Raw genomic sequence first — 18,764 nt, 5'->3', positions numbered from 1 at the left:
TGTAAGTTTTGACACTAGTCTCGCTTGAATCTCTAGGTTCCTGGATTAGTACCTCCCCGCAAACCAATCCTGCTTGAACCTATTGGTACGCATATTACTTCGTATCTAGCCGTAATTTGTGAGTTACACCTCGTGACTTATGAGCTACACCTTGTGATCTCTTGATCTGAACTTAGGTGAACCGATTAAAGCATTAGACCTAAACGAAACTGTAAACACCTATTTTCCGAACAAGTAAAAAGTGATAAGGGTTTGAAGCGTCTAATGACGATTTCCAGATAAATTCGTCCACGTGACGAGCAATCGATCCGTTTATTTGAATTCAAGCAGGCGTGATCAATGCACAACTGCAAACTTGAGGGGTTAAAACATAATTAGCCATAAATAGTCTATAAAAATTTCAAAGAAACTCTAGTCTAAGTCTAAAAAATTGAACTAATTGTAATATTTAAGAAGTTTATTGGCCAATTTGCAAGTTTGACAGACTGAAATTGACCATACCTAAACTCATAGGCTCCATAAGCCTTTCCTGACACTTTCGGGCACCAAAAATGACTTTTAACAACAGTTTACTTAGCCTACAAGAATAAATACGAATTTTAATTAAAAGATAGCAGTTTAGCTTAATCCTAATACTAATAGGTCTATCACATCACACTCATAGTCCTACCATCTCACTTGCTTGTAGAAATGTCGCGGCGTAATATCTTAGGCCGCGACCGGCGCTAGAGAGCGGGAGTGGTTGCTCCGGAACCCGTAGCAAGCCTAAAAACGACTGTAAACTTTTTGCTTCAAATCAAACAAAACATACATTTACACAAACATCATATAAACCAATTTCAAACATAAATAACTGGTATCATACAAACGATCAAAAAGTTCAGTTCAAAACTTTACAAAATGTATAAGATCATATCAAATATCAAAGTACATACGCTACAATGAAAACCGTTTGTCAAAAACAATCACATCATGACATTAGGACTTGACTAGTGCAGCTCTAACGATTGAAATCTTCTTTTCTTTATATACTTCAAAAATGCAGACTTCTGGAATAAGAGTAGAAGTCTGTCATACCGAAATGCTATTTACCTGAAAGGAAAACACTAGGGGGGGAGTCAGTAGACATTGATTGAGTTCACATTTACTTACGATATTACACAAAGTAAATTGCATAAACATATATCAAACATATAACAAAACAATCCAAATATTCGATCCGATCGAAACCCTAATCTTAATAATAGCGTATACGAACTGAACCTATTTCAAAACCTATCATAACAGAACTTCCTTAATCCGAATGGTATGGTCACGAGATAGTTCCACCGAGTTATTAAATACCTTGTTGCATAGTCTCGAGATATTTCCACCGAGTTAACTCATGCCACCACTCAAATCCAACGATCTAGTGTGAGTCCTGAGATAGTTCCACCGAGTTAACTCACTAGATATAGGTCCCGAGATAGTTCCACCGAGTTCAACCTCGTAAATGATCAAATGAGAAGAGTACTCTACAAAGCGATCGAGATTATTATATCTATGACTTACCTGGACACTAGTGATAACGCCTATTGACACACAATAGGTAGCTCGTTTCTTCGGACCATTAAACCAAACATCACACTTTACAAACAAACTATTATATAACACACACAAACACATTCATATCAAATTCTATGCATTTACTTCGATCATAAAAAAATCATATCATATACGATGCATTTATTTCGATCATAACACAAAAATTACTTTGAACAATACACAAAAGTAAATAGTAAACTCTCGACTTGCTATCCAAAAAATAACTTCTATTTGCCGATCCCCGTCAAGCTTTTTGTTCGCAAAACTCATAGCTTGATGATCCATCGAATCCTTATAATTCAATTCTCCAAATTTCAGAAACTTTACCCAAAGGATTTTTTGAGATTTGAATGGCGAGAAAATTGACCGGAGCATGATGAACCAAACATGTCGTTTTTGGCCGAAACATAGGTCGTGGATTTGATCTATTTTTTTGGCCGAATATTGCAAAACTAAACCAGTATAGTTGAAGAGCATAATGATAGCTTCAATTTGACATAAAAGCGTCAAATACCGATATCGGAGTAGAGAGATATCGACCAAACAAACTCGACGTATCAAAACCGCCTTTTAGAGAATATATCGATCATAGAAGAAAATGGTATTAGAAACGTTTCTATATATAGACCTCTACATCATCACGTGTCGATGTGCATGCGCGCCACGTGTCACTGCGCGTCGCTGTGCATATGCGTCATGTGTCGCTGCGCATACGCGCAACGTTTCGGCACATGTCGCTGTGCATGTCCGCCATGTGTCTATGTGCATGCACGCCGCTTGTCTCCGCTCATGCATCGCCGCTTGTCTCCCCTCATGCATCGCCGCTTGTCTCCGCTCATGCATCGCCGCTTGTCTCCACTCATCATTGCCACTTTTCTGTAATCGTTATCTTCTATATCCTTCAATTTTTACGTCCAAAATTCCATATTTCGACGTTTTAATTTTGGGAAACTGTCCAAAACTTTTAACTCTCCATTTATAGATGCATATTGATGGATTAATTCCTTAGGTTTTTCTTTATCCCACTCACACCCGCTTTTCCTTAGTCTCGCTTACACCCGCTCTAACAAATATTAATTTCCAAACTTAATTATTATTTTGCGACTAACATATTTGACCCACTTCGGCCTTAATCAAAAATATTTTTATTTATTCTCGACCTTCTTGCTTCTGACTATCCCAAAATTGGATATGTGACAACACTTAATAATCTTAAAAGTATGGGGTATTGCATTCTCCACTCCTTATAAAAATTCATCCTCGAATTTTAAAATCCTTAGCAACGTATCTCAAATAACTCATAATACTTTTTATGACAGTCTCGCTCTTTACTCTTAAAGCATTCTACTTACTGTAATCTTGACTTATCGTTACTATAATTCATATACGTCCTCTATTCAAAATCTTCAAAAACGACTATCGTCTAACTCTCCGTTTGACTATCGCAACCGTTAACCTGTTGATAAATGTCTTAAGAATACCATATTCCAAAAATTTAACCGATCTAACGCTTCAATCCAAAGATATCATTTCCTTACTAGACTTTGACAGTCTCCATACCACATTCAAAACTTATTTCACCAATACATCTTTCTCACTTATCATATTTCTAATCATACATCTTCTATTCACTCTGATCCAGAAGTCGATGAGTTCTATCCTCTTCGGTCACACTCTTCGTGAACTGCTTGCCACTTGATCTCAAGCATCTTACTTTCGTTACCAAATTCTGATTTATCATTAGTCAGCCATCTTAACTGAATCGTATAACATCACATACATATCTAACATATATCAATACAAAAGCGAAAATATATGCACACACATCACATCATATAATATCAAACAAACATACACAAAGACTCATATCCAAAAGAAGAAAACTGAAAGTTTTGAAAACAAGCGAAAACATTTCGATGACATGACTTGAATCCTATGTTTTGCAGTAGTTCCTAGGTACTCAAACCACATATCATAGAAAACACGATACATATTAGCAATGGTATCCTAGACCACTGCTCTGATACAAACTTTGTCACGACCCAAAATCTTAGGTCGCGACCGGCACTAAGGAACGGGAGTGGTTGCTCCGGAACCCGTAGCAAGCCTAGAACCGACTGTAAACTTTTTGCTTCAAATCAAACATAGCATACACTCACACAAACATCATATAAACCAGTCTCAAACATAGATAACCGGTATCATACAAACGATCGAAAACCGCATTTCAAAACTTCACAAAACGTATACGATCATATCAAAATATCAAAGTATATACGATACAATGAAAACCGTTTGTCAAAAATAATCACATAATGACACTAGGACACTACTAATATAGCTTTATCGATTGAAATCTTCTTTTCTTTATATACTTCAAAAATGTAGACTTCTAGAACAAGAATAGAAGTCCACACCAAAATGCTATTTACCTGAAAGGAAAACATTATGGTGGGTCAGTCGGCATTGAGTTAGTTCACATTTACTTACGGTATTACACAAAGTAAATTTCATAAACGTACATCAAACATATAACAAAATAATCCAAATATTTGATCCGATCGAAACCCTAATCTTAATCATAGGGTATACGAACTGAACCTATTTCAAAACCTATCATAACAAAACTTCCTTAATCCGAAGGTATGATCCCGAGATAGTTCCATTAAGTTAACAAATACGATGTGGCATAGTCCCGAGATAGTTCCACCATGTTAACTCATGGCACTTTTCAAATCCAACAATTGAGTGCGAGTCCCGAGATAGTTCCATCGAGTTAACTCACTATATATAGGTACTGAGACAGTTCGACCGAGTTTAACCTTCGTATCTAATCAAACAAGATGAGTACTCTACAAAGAGATCGAGACTATTCTATCTATGACATACCTAGACACTAGTGATTACAGAGCCTATTGACGCCCAATAGGTAGCTCGTTTCTTCGGACCATTAAACCAAATATCTCACATTGCAAGTAAACTATTATATAACACACACTAACAAAATCATATCAAATGCTATGCATTTACTTTGATCATAACAAAATCATATCATATACGATGTATTTACTTTGATCATAGCACAAAAATTACTTTGAACAATACACAAAAGTAAATATTAAACTCACGACTTGCTATCCAAAAAATAACTTCCATTCGTTGATCCCCGTCAAGCTTCTTTTCTTAGCTAAACTTATAGCTCGTTGATCCATCGAATCCTTAGAACTCATTATTTAAATTTTAGAAACTTTAACTAAAGAATTTCCCGAGATTTGAACAGCGGGAAAATTGACCGGAGCATGACGAACCAAACATGTCATTTTGGGCCGAAACATAGGTCGTGGAATTGATCTATTTGTTTGGCCGAATATTGAAAAACAAAAAAAATATAGTTGAAGAGCACATTGATAGCTTTGATTTGACATAAGAAAAGTCAAATTCCGATATCGGAGTAGAGAGATATTGAACAAACTCGACGTATCAAAACCGTTTTTTGGAGAATATATCGATCACCGAAGAAAAATGTATTAGAAATGTTTCTATATATAGAACTCTACATCGTCATGTGTCGCTGTGTGTCGCTATGCATGTGCGCCATGAGTCGCTGCGCATACGTGCCACGTGTCGCCACATGTCGCTGTGAATGTGTGCCATGTGTCGATGCGCATGCACGCCGCTTGTCTATGCTCATGCATCGCCGCTTGTCTTCGCTCATGCATCTCCACTTGTCTCAACTCATGCATAGCCATTTGTCACCACTCATCTCCACTCATGCATAGCCATTTGTCACCACTCATCTCCACTCATGCATCGCCGCTTGTCTTCGCTCATGCATCTCCACTTGTCTCAACTCATGCATAGCCATTTGTCACCACTCATCTCCACTCCTTCCATTTATACGTCGAAAATTCCATATTTTGACGTTTTAATTTTGGGAATTGTCCAAAACTTTTAGCTCTCCATTTATAAATGCATATTTATATATTAATTACTTAGGTTTTTATTTGTCCCGCTCACACCCGCTTTTTCTTAGTCCCGCTTACACCCGCTCTAACGAATAATAATTTTCAAACTTAATTATTATTTCGCGACTAACATATTAGACCCACTTCGGCCTTCATCAAAATTATTTTTATTTATTCTCGACCTTCTTACTTCTGACTATCCCAAAATAGGACACATGGCGCCACTCAATTATCTTATAAATATGGTGTATTACAAGAAACCTAATGTAGATTAACTGCGAGCTAACCCTAAGCTACTTTTAATCATTATTAATAGGACCCCCTAATTAGCCTAACACAAGGTCGGAAATTAGTCGCCCTAGAAAAGAACATAAATTCTAGAAAACTATAGTTATAGCCGAACCAAACAGCACACCGTACATACACAATTCGATCAAGCAAGCAATAAACGTTTCAATCACTCAAGAACGCCCTGCAACACACTGTTCCGAAGCTAGAATTTCACATCCGGATCACTGAAAAACGAGCCAATGACTCATGTTAACACTTTTTATATTGTTTCGAAAATAACTGATGTATTGTATGTATTAGGTGGCATGCTTAGTTTATTTTGTCTATTTTTGCCATAAATTGCTAAAACTGTCATAATTGCTAATTTCAATATATTTGCCATGATGCCATGCAAACTTTATTACAAACATGATTTTAGGCTGTTTTAATATGTTTCATGAATCATATTCCGTTTCTGTTTGATTTCAATACCTAGAACACATGATAGGATGTTTTATTACGTGTATATTACTTTTAGTGCATGCCAATGTGCTTTTCTATTCGTTTTTATGTGTTTGAGAGTGTTTTTGCATGAAATCCCGACAAAAAACATTGCCGCTTCCACTCTTAGTAGCGCCATGGTGCATCATTCCCTTAATCCAAAATTGATTCCCAGATCTTCCAAACTCCAATTCAAACTTGTTTTTGTGTTTCCGGGTTGGTTTAAACTCCGATTTGGGCCCCGTTTGAGCCCACAAGTACATTATTAGTTGTAGAATTTATATATGTGTTGTAATAGGTCTTTCCTAATTTATTTTGGACCTAGAAGCCCAAATCTGTAATCTGCCTGGGCAACCGGACTTCGAAGCCCATAACCGACAAAACCAGCAACTTCCATAAATAATTTCGGGTTAATATGAACAAAGAATTGACCTCAGCTCAAACCAGTTGATCCATTTTAAGGATATGAGGAGCTTCCGTGTTCTGACCAAGTCTCGATTCCGACCACCTCAATGGCCCACACCGTATCAAATGCCAGACACTCCGGTCGACAAGGTTCAAAAGTATTCTTACCTTGTGTAACACCCAATAGATTTCCGGATTATTCTGATGGACTTTTGACTTTGGTTTGACTAGTTCTGTGTGCCGTTAGGTTCATATTTCATATTTGAATGTTTTTTCTATATTGTCGTGTTGTGTTTGGGTTGGGATTTGGTCGTTTGGGGCTTGGAAAGCATTGTTTGTTAAGTGTGATCAGGTTTAGTAATGTCTCTGTCGAGATGGGAGCTTATCGATCGAGACATGAGTTAAATTGTTCATGTCTCGATTGAGAAGCTCCCTTATCGATAGGAAGATAAAGGTGTTTTTAGGCAGGGATTTCTGCCTAGTACTTCTCGATCTAGAAGGCTGCTTCTCGATGAAGAAGTTACATGCTAATATGTGTTTTCCAGCTTTAAACCCTCTCACTCGGGCATAATTCCCCTTGAACACTAGACACCCATTTCCCTATCTAGAAACCCTTAGAACCTCTAAATCCCTTGCCAAATCTTGCTCCTAAACACTTGGATCTACTCATTTGACTTTTATTTCCTAAGATTCGAGCTTCAAACTTCAAGTGGGTATTTGTTCAAGCTTCATTGTTGAGTAGAGCTAGTCTTGTAGAGTTTTCCTTTAATTCTTCATCCTTTGAGCTTATCTTCAAGGATAAGTGTATTATGGTTTAATTGAGTTAATTTAGTGGGTTTATGGTTTGATTGGTTGAATTTATTGAGATTGGCTTAGCTAGGGTTTATGGCTTGTGTAGAGAATTAGGGGTTTTGCTTGATATGCATAGATTATGGGTTGTATGCTTTAATCCCATGCTAGATGCTTAATGCATGATTTAATTGATGATTCTGACCTTGGGTTTGGATGTTTATGCTTATGGTTTGGTTATTGTCTAATTAGTGGGTTGAATTGGGTTGGTAACTAATGATTGCATTATTAGTTCATTGTCTTAATTGATTGATAATTATGTATGTTAGGGTTCATAAGTTTTGTGTTTAGATTGGAATATGAGATATATGTTTGGTTATTAGATGTAATCCTTGTTTTCCATTCTAATGCCATGATTAGTGCGTAATCTGTACTTCGTATGTTTAGTTGAATATTTGGTTGGGTTAATTGATTTATACATTGATGGATTAGTAACCTGGATTCTTGAGATGAATTATTATGGATGGTTACCATGTTTCTCGCATGATAGATGATAATATTGAGTTTGTTGGAATGGTTCTTGGTTCCCACCTGATACTTGTTATGTGAAGAGTTTTATGGTATGCATATTGATCTATTGTAGGAGTTGTTTGAGATGATATTGAGTAAGGGTTGAGCTCCCTTGAATTTGAAGTGTTGAGATTATGTTTTAAAGATGCTTTTCAGGTTTATGTAATGTTGAATTACGTTTTCATTTGTGGTTATTATGAAATGGAATTGAATCTCTCGGTTTATGAGTTGGGCTTGGTAGTTGTTATAATTCGGCCAAATCAAGGATACATTGTTTTCAAAATGTTTTGAATTAATAACCATTGATTATAAAAGAGGAAGTTTTCAAGAAATTACTTTTAAAACCTTGGGGCTTAACGAACACTCGAATACTAATTAATTTGTTGGTTATGTCTCGACTTGGTTGCTAATTGGATAAATGTTTTATTTTTTGTTCGATTACTATGTGTTCATATGGTTGCGTCGAGTCTAGAAATCTCTTGAATGAAGGGGTATTATCCTTTTGGTTATTATTTATGTTTCGTTTCCTAGACTTGTTACTACTCGAGCTACAAAGTTGGATCTTGGCTTTTGAAGCATGGTGGATTTCTGGATTAGGGATCCCATTTTGTGAGTTTATGTTATTATTTTGTTAAATATATATGATATAAATGTTTGAGAACTATTTTTAATACTATTTTGGATTTGGTTGGAACAGGTTACTTAATGGGCATCATTGAGAGATTGTGTGCACCGTTAATGATCATTGGTAAAGTTATGGTATTTATGGTTGGAGATACGTATTGCCTATAGTGAGGGTGCACGTGGTAGATTTATCTCCTGGGACTCACCCGTCTATTTATGTTGAGTGATCGTGGATCAGTTAGGAGATACGTCTCATCGACACGACACTTGGATTATTATATCTATATTATTGGATAAATTACTGAGGTTTAGGGTTCAGACTAATATCCTTAATGGTAACTATTTATCGAATGTTTTAAATTATTTTGACTTATTAATTGTTTATAATGATATGAACTCAATCAGTATTAACTAACCCCCATTATTTTCCCCACTTTTAGGTTTATCGTTTGTGGGTGTGGTGTCTCTTTCGAACTCTTTTTTCTCGGAAGTTTTTTTTTACTTATTTGCATATAAATGAATGTTTTAAATCTTTAGACCGTAATAGTCGTAGAAGTATTATTTGAATGATGTATATTATCATATAATTATTTTCGGTATATACTAAACGATGTCAGTATTTTTAAGTTATATGCATGTGGTTGGAGACTCGATTTCCCACAACCATTTGGTGTAATTGTGTTATATGTTGGATTATTTGCGGATGTTAGGCTTGCTACGGGTTTCGGAGCAACCACTCTCATTCTCTAGTGCTAGTCACGGTCCCTAGATTTGGGTTGTGACAAAGTTATTATCAGAGCTTTGGTTATGAAAACTAATGCCTATTGTATGTTGTGTGTATTGTTTAAATAGTTGGCATGATAAGTTGATGTTGTGTCTTAATCTAGCCTCACTTTTCATGCACACTTTGCGTAATGTATCTTAACCATGCTTAGGTAATCGAAACGAGGCATTAAAGAGACTTGAGACTGGACATACTAATCTAGCCTCATCTTTCATGCACACTTTGTGTAATATAACCTTACCATGCATAGGCAATACGAACGACGCGTTTAAGAGACTTGAGACGAGCATACTAATCTAGCCTCACTTTTCACGCACAATTTGCATAAATAACCTAACCATTCTTACATTATCAGAACGACGAGTTAAAGAGACTTGAAATGGGACATACTAATCTAGCCTCACTTTTCACGCACACTTTGTATAATATAACCTAACTATGCTTAGGTAATCAAAACGACACGTTAAGGAGACTTGAGACGGGACATACTTATCTAGCCTCACTTTTCATGCACTCCTCACATAGTATAACCTAATAAAGCTTAACTTCATCCTTCTTGATAAAATATTCACATAATTGAATTGGGTATATGTTAAAGAGACTTTCAAAAATATTCTAAAAAGAGGAATTATTTATGTTATTTTGTTTTTCAAAAAATTTGATGTCTTACACGATGCAGGGTTGACGCATGGGTCAGCCCTGCTGACGCGTGCATCAATCCTAAATTAATGCATGTAAGGCTATGCAAAAACAGAACTAAATCGAACCATTTAAACAAACCGAACCAAAATTACAATTACGGTTTGGTTTTTGGTGACTATAGTTTGGTTCGGTTTGCAATTAGGTAAAAATTTGGTGTTCGGTTTCTGGTTCGGTTTGAGCATTTTAAAAACCGAAAAACCGAAAAACCGAACAATCAAATAAAAAAATATAAATATATGTAAATTTATATTTTTTGATTTTTATTCTTTTATTATTGTTGATATGTAAGTCAATAAATTACATACAACATATAAATATGCTAATAAATATATAAAAATATTTATTAGACACTTATTATATAATATACGGATTAATTTTATGATAAAAAAATTAAAAAAGTAAAAACTTTTAGTTTTTAATCGAACCAAACCAAACCAAATTTTTTGGTTTGGTTTGGTGCAAACTAAAATTGAAATTCGGTACAGTTCAGTTTGGGTGTTCGGTTTGGTGACAAAACCGACTGAACTAACTGAATGCACAGCCCTAGATGCATGCGTCCTTTAAAAGACATTATTTTTTTACTTTTGAAAAAATTTACTTAAATATTAAATGTTTATATTAAATTATATCAAAAATTTATCTATTATATAATTTTAAAATATTAATATTTATTTTCATTTTGATTTTAAAAATAAGAATATATTAAAAAAAATTGATTAAAACTATATTAACGACATATCTATTTAATACATTTTAAAAATTTAAATTAATAAATTATTTATCGGTTACATTATTGATACGTACGGAACGTATCTGTTTTAATAAATTTATAAAAAAATATAATTTTATAATGTTTTTTCTTTTTTAAATAAATAAAAGGTAAAAGGTATTAAAAAAAAGCTCTCGTAGTTTTTACAAAAATACATATCAGCCCTTTTATTTTTTAAGGTATAATTAAGCCCTCTTTATTTTTACATAGAACAAATAATCTCTTTCATCCAACATCATTAGAAACACTTGATAATGGCTGACATGTTCTCATAATCATATAGGAAAAAAGTTAAAAAATAATTTTAATGTTTAAAATATTTACCATATATTTGAGCCTGTAAGTGTCCTAAAAGTAAATTAAAGGGGTTTTTCGTTCGATTTAAAAAGACAAGGGTTCAATTGTTCAATTTAAAAACATGATGGCTTAATTGTGCCCAAAAAAATAAAAGAGCTAATATGTATTTTTGAAAAAAAATCGAGATTTTTTTTGTACCTTCTGCCATAAAAAAACAATTCATTTATATATTTACTAATATATAATATATCAAATATGCACCGGATATATATTAGATTTGTATCAAATATGTATTAGATGTGTATTGGAGTGGTATCAAATGTGTATCGCATATGTATCAATTATGTATCAAATATGTATTGAATATGTATCAAATATTGTATCGGAAATGTATCCATTATTTAATTACGAGATCTGAATTACATTTAAAATACAAAGTAAGATATACCATATTTGCAAATATAAATTAAATCCATCAATAAATTAAACCTTATAATAAATGTATCAAATATATATAAAAAAACATATCCATAATTTCAAATTTTGACAATAATCCAATTATAATATAAATTACAAAACCGATTTATTATCGGAGATGTATCAAATATGTATCGAAAATGTATTTATTATATCACTATAATATATGTATCGAATATGTATAAAAACATTAACTCACCTATGCATCGTTTAACTATTTTTTTTAAAACAATAAATTGATAATTATCTAAAATATATTTAAAATGTATTAAAGATATATTGAAAATATATCAGAGATGTATCCGCTTTATAAAATTAAATAAATTGGCATATGTATAAAATAAGTCATAGATACAAATTATTAAGAAATTAACTAACCTCAAAAATTTATAAAAATTTATAACTTTGAAAAATTGATAGATAAAATTTAATTTTGACAATTCTATATTTGTATTATATTGGCTTAAATGCACTAAAAATACACCAACTTTCGCATGTTTTTGGTATTTAACATAACCTTATAATTTTGGCAAAAAAAGTACACGAACTTTTAAAATTTTATAATTGAAGACACCAGCACCATTTTGGATGTAAAATGGCACCATTTTGAATGCAAAATAACATTATTTTTAAAGGAAAATACATGTGGTATTAATTGCAAAAAATTAAAAAATTCATGTTAAATATGCCAAAATTAAAACAATATATTAAATACCAAAAACACGCGAAAGATTGTGATTTTTGGTGCATTTAAGCCTATTATATATTACAAATTGATAATAACTAAAAAGCCAAACTATCATAGATTCTTTCTTTCATTCTCAGTTTTGAAGTAATAATATCATTCTCTAAAAGAAAGTAACAAATTTATTCTTCTCTAGTATGTAACGAATTCATTCTCTCAAAGAACTCCTATGCTCCTTGATGGAACATTCTTCTCCAGTGATACTACTACTACTACGCCAAATATGGGATGGGCTTCGGCTTTTGACTGGTGCCCATGACTCTTGTCTCCAACTTCTTCTCCCACTCCTATGACTTCAAATTCTTCTCTCAGCTTCTCGTGGTGCTATGGCTTCTCCCGCCGCTGTCGTCAAAACTCCTTTCTTTCCTATTTCATCAATATATGACTATTTTGTACGGCCAATCGATCTACGTATTTTATGAATGCTTTCTAATTGAAACTCATCTCAATCGTCCTCATCAGTGCTCCCCCTGCTAGTGGTTGTGCTTTCACGTCTCTGTTGTTGCTTTTGCTTTTTGCAATGGCTGTGCAGCGGTTCCTGGAGGTGAGATCGGTAGGGTTGAAGGAGAAGCCGGCAATACCTCTGGTATAATTCCTCTGTCTCCTTCACCATGTGTTAGTTTAAGAAGAAAAACGTGCTGATGAAAATTATTAGAAAAAAAAGGTAGAATTGTAATAAAAATGGTGGTGATGTAAACTATACAAATAAAAATATACCGCGTGAAATAAAGTCTCTTTTTGGCTTTTTCTTGTAGTTTTCTTTATATTAAATGTATATATTTATAATTAAATAAAGGTCAAACCTTTTATGAAAGTTTCACAAAATTCCAAATCTTTCAATTTTATCTAATTTGTCCTGAAATGCATGATTTCGTTCCAATTGTGTCCAACTACACAATTTTACTTATGTGTCGCTAATGTGTGACATGCTACATCAATACCACGTATGCGCCACATTAGCAAAATTACATAGTTGGACATTATTGAAACGAAATCATTCGTTTCAGGACAAATTGGATAAAATTGAACAATTTGCACTTTTGTGAAACTTTCATGAAAAGTTTGGCTTTTTTTGGTTATTTGACCTTAAATAAATGAAAATTAAACTTTAATTAATTGACTATATTTAAAAATTTATATATTAATTTTATCTTTTTATTTTCTAATTTTTGTAAGACTTAATAGCGTAAAAAATTACGAAATTTAACGTGTTTTGCAAGTTTAACACAAACTTTTAATTTTCGCAAATTAATACACCAACTTTTGATTTTTTACAATTTAAGCACCGATTAATTTTTCTTCATAAAAATAGAGAAAAATGCTAATGTGTACACCGGAATAACCACTGTTCCGCCGTCCACATTAGCATTTTTCTGACGGAAAATTGCTCGGTGCAAAAATTTCAAAAAAAAATAAAAGTTGATGTATTTATTTGCCAAAATTAAAAGTTTATGTTAAATTTACAAAACACACTAAAATCCGTATTTTTTTTACGCCATTAAGCCTTTTTAATGGTTATATAGTTAAAACCTGCAAAACCAAAAAACCAAACAAATTTAATGGTTAACCGTTGAAAATATTAGGGTTAGATTTTTAATTTTAAAAACCATACTACTATGGACCGGTTTATAAATTACCTTCATGAACCGGTTAACTGGTCCATGTCTACCGCTAGTTAAAACATCTAAAGTGAACCAAAAATCAAAATTAAAGTTCAATAAAATCGAATCAAACTTGAAGCGTTAATAAAAAAAAAGAGGAATTTATGCAAAATATTCCCTTTTAAAATTTATTTGCACTCAATACTTCATTTTTAAAAAAATTATTTTTTTATGTCATTTTTTTATTGTTTTTAGTTGTACTATCAACTAAATTTAATTTATTAGCATTTTTACTCCACTCATGTAAAACACATGTATACCCTTGTTTTTCTCTTATTTTTTTTTTCTTCTTTTTCTCTCTCTCCTCTTCTCTTTTTTCTTTCTCTGAATTGTTTTTTATATTTTTTTCCCATTTCAATTGAATTTTTTAACAAATTCTATCTAAAAATACAAGATAAAGACGAATTTGCTATTAAAAAATTCGATCCAATTCGTTTCAAAAAATTAAAATAACGAAGTTTTCCTCCATCACATCACTGATCTGCTTCTTCTTCCTCTTTCTATAATATATTAAATTATTTTAGTATCATTTCTTAGTAATTTTTCAATGTTTTTATAGAAACCGTCATTATCTTCATTAATAATGTTTTGACCTGCTTTTTAAACATTTTTAAAATTAATTTTAGAAACCGTTTAAAATTGATTTTTAGAAATTGTTTTAGACTGTTTGAAACTGTTAATTTTGAGACTGTTTAAAAGTGTTTTTAGAAATCGTTTTAAACTGTTTGAACCTTTGTAAACCATTTGAAACTGTTTTTAAAACATTTTAAAATGTTTGAAACTTTTTGTAGACAGTTTGAAACTGTTATTTTATGCGTTATTAAAACATTATAAAGTTGATGATTCCCACCAAGAATTTGATCGCAGACTCGAAGCTTCTCTCTGTCAAAAGGAACTTGCTTGAATGGCACTGGTTTAGAAACTGTTTTAAACTGTCTGAAACCTTTGTAAACCATTTGAAACTGTTTTTTTAAACATTTTAAACTGTTTGAAACCTTTTTTGTCGATAAATTGAAACTGTTTGTTTGAAACTGTTATTTTGAAGGACTGCTTGGAACTATATTTTGAAACTTTTATAAACTGTTTGAAACCTTTATAAAATATTTAAAACTGTTTAAAACTATTTTTAGATAAAGGTTGTAAATTGTGAGATTGAAAATTGTTTGAAAGTGTTTGAAATCTATGTAAGTCGTTTTATAACCTTTGTACACCGTTTGAAACGGTTTGAAATCTTTGTAAACTGTTTAACACGAATACGGATAAATCTAAACTTAGACATAAATATGAAAAAAAGTGAAATTTTAATTATTTCTATGTAAACAACTAAATTTTGTGTCCGAAACATAAAGTACTTGAATTATATCTTTTTATATTATTCCTAAAAATATATGCATCTGTTTTAATTTAATTTTTTTTGTTATTTTGATTGTTAAAATTAGGGGTGAGCATGCTTATAGAGCAGTTACATATGTTCTCTCGGGGTAACCAGACTGTGGGGGCATATATACCATTGAGTTCATGCGCTTGGGAGAAGAGGTTCCTTAGCTTATGCGGGACAATGAAAAGGTTACTCGTAGGTATGTTAGAGGATTCATAAAAGCGTTTGGGAAATTGATGAGTGATATAACAGCTTCATCAATGTAGCTTGCAGGACGTGCACAATAGATCGAGAGAGACGGCGCACCTGCTCAGCCGTTCTACTATGCCAGGCCAGAGGGGCCTGCTATAAAGATTCCTGAGAGTTTTAGAGTTGCTAGGTGGTACAACATAACCATTGTGCTACGTGGCAGAGGTAGAGATAAATACTAGAGTGGCTGTGGTAAGGGTCTATTGATTAGTGAGGCATGTCAGCCTCGCCAGGCTCCATCAGGTACCATTTAGTTATTCGAGTTACGTCTAAGTTTTTATATATCTATGTGTTAATGAGAGATATTAATTATGTGAGACAATAATTAAAATAGACGGAACATAGAAAATAATACCTTCAATAATAAGTGAGGTGTAATCTCAAATAGAAAGATGTAAAACATGACATAAAAGGAAAAAGGTAATTAAAAAGTCGAACCGATTAATCGAACCAAAACTGAAAAATCGAGTCAGGAAATATGATTAACTGGTTTAAAAATATAGCTTTAAGTTTGGGTTAATGTCATATAAATTCACCAACTTTACATGTTTTCTCATTTTAATCACGTAGTTTAAATTTTCTCATTTTCATACACGAACTACCACTTTTTCTCAAATTCATGCACGGTGTTGAGGTGTCCCGACTCCATTGGTGTAATTCGCTGAGGTGGAGGTCATTTTACACCAATGAATAAGTGCCACCTCAGCACCGTGCATGAATTTGGGAAATAGTGGTAGTTCGTGCATGAAAATGAGAAAAGTTAAACTGCGTGATTAAAATGAGAAAACGTGTAAAATTTGTGATTTTTTTTACATTAACCCTTTAAGTTTTGATTTTTAATTTTTATGGTTAATGGTTTAGGTTTACATTTTAGAGTTTTAAAAATCGCGGTTGATTGATTATCTGGTTTATAAATAATATATATATATATATATATATATATATATATATATATATACATACATGTGTTTTTAGTGATTAAAATAAAAATACATTTTATAATCTACACATAAGAATTCTAAATACAAAAATATATTTAATGAATATTTTATTTAGGAATATATTTTTATATTAGAAAAAAATATATATATATCTATAACCTCGCCTTCGTTGATAAAATATTTACCCTAAAATAACGAATATATTAAATGTATATATTTATAATTAAACAAAATGACAATTAAACTTTAATTATTTGACTATATTTAAAATTTTATCTATAAATTTTATCTTTTTATTTTCTATTTTTTTAACGGTTACAAGGTTAAATTTTATCTATAAATTTTATCTTTTTATTTTCATACTTTTCTTCTTGATTAATCGACTTTCATATCATCTCTCGCTTTATTTGATGCTAAGCACACATATATTTACTATCAAATCACAACCATAACAATTATGTACTATTCATAGAAGGCATTACATCTCCTAAAGGTTTCATTTTAATAGACATATCATGCATGCCTATCCAATCGAGAACAAAATACGTGTATGTATCTCATATACACGCGTCACAAGAAGCAAACAAACATTTCACAAATCAATTTCTCATACTGATCACAAAGCAAATCATGCAAACGACTTGGATCAGACAGAACTCAACTCTATAGCTGCAGTAGTTTCTAGGTCACTTAGCCAACAAACGCATCTTAGCAGAGGTAACTAGACCAACTAGACCATTTTTGGCCGTCGCGCCCTCTTCGCTGGGGCACGATTCCTACAGGTCGGAGGGCCTATTCCGACACTAAAACAAACCTATAACTCATACTGACACGTACCCAATTCATCTTAACACAAAACCCGATTCAAATCTCATCAAAAACGACAATAGAAACGCGATTACGGTTAAATCGATTCGTTTAAAATGAAACAGCCTTTTAAATTAGAATTTCAGAAATCTAAACCTCAATCTTTCCTTGATTTGATGCTCGTGGTTGATAGAGAATCGAATTCCGAACAAATCGATATAAAGAACGCGCGATTTGGACGAGAAACGGCGAAACGGCGGCGGATCGAAATGATCGTCGATTTTCCCCTGATGCTTTCCTTCTTCTGCTCTTCTTTCTTTCTCTGGAATCATCTAATTCCTTTAATGTTATCTTATATTGTTTGGTTAATTAGCTGTTTTAGTTCCTCATTTCTTTAACTTAAACCATTTCTCTTTTAAACTTTCTATTTTAACTAATCGGCTAATTATTCGCTTTAACTCAATCACTTACGTATTATTTATATCCAAATAAATAATACGAACCCAAGATTATTATTTTCCGTCAATAATCTTCTAATTACTATTCTTGAGACTTAATTGGCTAATTTACACTTTGGTCCTTGAACTTTCAAAAGTTGCAATTTAGCCCAAAATGTATCCGCATCCAAATTTTAAACAGTCTCCAATTGACTTGAAACTGTTACTATAGATACTTTAACATATTTTGCGGACTTTGGCGAAATAATTATCAACTCGGGATTTATAATTTATTTTATACTAATTTTCTAACCTTGTCCTCAAATCCCGCTAATACGCTTAATAAAAATTAGTCTAAATCTCCAATAATATTAAATTAATTCCATATTAATTTAATCTATCAAAATTTACGACACGTGCACGATCTAATCACTTTAAAATATTTGGGGTATTACAGCGGATGAAACTCTTCTTTTTGTTCCAAATGATTTAGACCACATCAGAAATCTTTAGAGACTTGTCCGGTGTTTTGAGTTAGTATTAAGACTGCAAATTAATTTCAATAAGTCCTCTTTGACTGGAACTAATGTTGATGATTTATCATTGAGTGCTGCAGCTTCTATTCTGGGTTGCAAAATTGAGTCATTCCCTGTCACCTATCTGGGGCTTCCTCTGTCTTGGAATAAAGTGATGGATAAGGCTTGGGGCCCCGTAATTCATAATTTCTCTTCTCATTTATCTAGATGGCGTGGTAATCTTCTTTCTCCTACATGCAGGCTTGTTTTGATAAAGTCAGTTCTTAATAGTTT

The sequence above is a fragment of the Mercurialis annua genome, linkage group LG1-X (assembly GCF_937616625.2).
Source record: "Mercurialis annua linkage group LG1-X, ddMerAnnu1.2, whole genome shotgun sequence".
Taxonomy (NCBI): domain Eukaryota; kingdom Viridiplantae; phylum Streptophyta; class Magnoliopsida; order Malpighiales; family Euphorbiaceae; genus Mercurialis; species Mercurialis annua.
This window is presented reverse-complemented; position numbering follows the sequence as displayed.